This window comes from Mus musculus, chromosome 5, assembly GCF_000001635.26.
Source record: "Mus musculus strain C57BL/6J chromosome 5, GRCm38.p6 C57BL/6J".
Classification (NCBI taxonomy): domain Eukaryota; kingdom Metazoa; phylum Chordata; class Mammalia; order Rodentia; family Muridae; genus Mus; species Mus musculus.
Genome location: NC_000071.6, coordinates 145555349 through 145558663, shown reverse-complemented (window position 1 = coordinate 145558663; position 3315 = coordinate 145555349).

Below are 3315 nucleotides of genomic sequence, written 5' to 3'. Positions count from 1 at the left end.
TTTCAAGCGTTTTAATATTTGTTGAGAACTTCATAGAATACATTTTGATCACATGAATTCCTTTCCATCAACTCTTCCTAGATCCTATCTTACCTTCTTTCCCAGCCACTTTATAATCTCTCGCACTATTTCAGACCAAAGCAAAGCAAAAAAAAGCAAACCAAACCAAACCAAAGCAAAGCAATAATCAAAGCAACAAAACAAATTTGTGAAGTGTGGAGAGCCGTAAGCAATCGCCATTACAAGATGGCGCTGGCCTCCGCTGTGCCTAACTGGAAAACAAGTAATGTGCGCAGGTGCAAGAGTAAATTCGTGCCAAGTCACTGCCCATCCCGGGGCATAGCAGTGAGGTGATGGGCAAGCAACAAATCAGGTGCTGACATGCCGCGTGGAGGGGTATATAAGCAGTGCCATTTTCCGGGTTTGGGGTCTTCCTTCTGATGAAACAGTGAAGCTTTACTGTAGAAGAATCCGGTTGTGCGAGTGTGTTCTTGCCGGCAAGACACTAGCTCGGGACAATATTGGCGCCGAAACCCAGGAACATACCATAGCCAGGCACCGAGAGGGGACCCTCCGTTTTTGCGGGGCAGATTCAGAACTACAGGATGAGGTAAGCTCTGTAAGGTAAGTTCGGTCTTGAACTTTCTCCAGCATTAGAGGTCTTTTTGTTTGTTTTCACGGGGCTCATTCTTTTTCTTTTGGTTGCGTACTGCTTCCACTGGTGGAACTGCTGACTGGTTCTCAGTCGCGGTCAGGCAGGGTTAGATAAAAGGGCAGTATGGGAACTTCCCACTCTGTGGTGACCGCTTACAGTTGGTCCTGAGGCAGCATGGCCTGAAGATTGCCACTAAGATGCTAGAAGGTTTTGTTAAAGAGATAGATCACAAAGCTCCATGGTATGCGTGCTCAGGGTCCTTAACTATTGCCTCCTGGGAGAAACTGAAAGGAGATCTAGTTGGGGAACAGCAGAATGGCAAACTTAAAGCTGGGACCATGTCGTTGTGGAAGCTGATAAGATCGTGCTTAAAAGATGAGGAATGCCAACAAATGGTTAAGTGGGGCAGAGGATACTGGAGGAAGTCCAAGACAGTCTATCAGAGACAGAGTGGGGAGAGAGATTAGGAGTTCAGAGGAAACATGGTGCACCTAAACAATAAAAATAAAGCCTTTCCACAGACCTTGAGCCCGAGGAAAAGAGAAACAAGGGAAAGTATGTCCTGGGAGAGTTTAAAAATGGAGATGGGAAGGGAGAGACAAAGAGAGATCAAGCTGGACAGGCCCCTAGGGGAGGGAGCCTCTATTCGCCATTAGATGAGTTTAAGGCTCTAGGTTTTAGTAGCTCAGAATCAGATGAGGAGCTTAGCCCCCCTGAGGAAACAGACTCAGAGGAAGAGTTGGCTCGATATAAGGAAGAAAGACACCATCCAGGTGAAAGACGAGCTAATCAGTCACAGAATAAGACAAAAGCAGCTAGAGACAAAAGTCAGCTTGCTGCGTGGTCTCAAAGTCAGCTTGCTGCGCGGTCTCCGAGCCCTCAACCTCTGGGTCCTAGTGCACCTCCGCCCTATGTGCAGAGTTATCATTCAGACTTATTCATTCCAAAAGAGGAACAGAGAAAAATGCAGCAAGCGTTTCCGGTCTTTGAAGGCGCCGATGGCAGAGGCGTTCACGCTCCGGTGTAGTATATACAGATTAAAGAGCTTGCTGAGTCAGTCCGTAACTATGGAGTCAGCACCAATTTTACTATAGCGCAAGTCGAAAGGCTTGCTACTTTGGCTATGACTCCCGGGGATTGGATGACTGTTGTAAAAGCTGCAGCCCCTAATATGGGAATGTATCTAGGATGGAAATCTTTGTGGCAAGATTCCTGCCAAGCACAGGCAAGAGCCAATGCCGCCGTTGAAGGGGACCAAAGAACATGGACTTTTGAGTTGCTTACGGGTCAGGGACAACACGCTGCTAACCAGACAAATTACCATTGGGGATCTTACGCCTAGATCTCAGCTGCTTCCGTTAAGGCGTGGAAAGCACTCTCTAGGAAGGGAGAGGCAAGTGGACACTTAACAAAGATCATTCAGGGTGCCCAGAAGTCGTTCTCAGACTTTGTGAATAGAATGACAGAAGCGGCAGGGAGAATTTTTGGAGACCCAGAGGCAGCTATGCCTTTAATTGAACAGGTGGTCTATGAACAGGCCACACAGGAATGCATGGCAGCTATTACACCCAGAAAGAGTAAAGGATTGCAGGACTGGTTAAAGGTTTGCCGTGAGCTTGGAGGGCTGCTCACTAATGCCGGTTTGGCAGCTGTCATTCTAAGGGAAGAAACACCCTGACATGGCTGAGCCCAAACTCTGCTATAATTATGGCAAACCAGAACATTTTAAAAAAAGACTGCAGAGCCCTTGTCAAAAGGAGAGCGCCAGGACTGTGTACTAAGTGTGGGAAAGGATATCATTGGGCCAGAGATTGTCGCTCAGTGAAAGACATTTGAGGCAGGCCCCTGCAGCCAGGATTTCTTCTCAAGCAGTAGAGAATGAGGCCATTCCAAAAAACGGGTATCAGGGCCCCAGGTCTCAGGGCCCCAAAACATATGGGATCCTGGCAGGCAAAAGGTGGACCCCAAAGCCCTCAGGGCAACAGAAGGATCAGCTGGATTGGACCTCCATGCCACTACCCGGTTCATGCTGATGCCCCATATGGGGGTGCAGCCCGTTCCTACTAACTACAAAGGGCCTCTGCCATCCGGAAGTGTCGTCCTAATACTGGGCCGGGCCTCCCTCGCCTTACAAGGCCTTCTTGTTCACCTTGGAGTCATAAATCAAGATTATGAATGGGAACTTCAAATAATCTGTTCATGCCCTCAGGGTGTCTTTTCTATTTCACAAGGGGATATAATAGCTCAGCTAATAATTTTGCCAAGCCTACATGGCTGTTTTCCTTCCTCTGGTGTCCCTCGAGCTGCCAGAGGGATTGGCTCTACTGGAAATGATTCTGCTTACTTAATAATGTCTTTTGACTCCAGGTCATCCTTAGAATTAGTTATAGAGGGGAAACAATTTAAAGGGATTTTAGATACAGGAGCAGATAAAAGAATCATCTCTTCCCACTGGTGGCCAAAAGCCTGGCCCATCACTCAGTCATCATATTCTTTACAAGGGTTAGGCTATCAGTCCTGCCCCACTATTAGCTCCCATTCTTTGAGCTGGCAAGCACCTGAAGGTCAAATGGGACGATTCACTCCTTTTGTCTTAAAACTCCCAGTTAATCTCTGGGGGAGAGATATTTTGCAGGCAATGGGAATGACTTTGACTAATG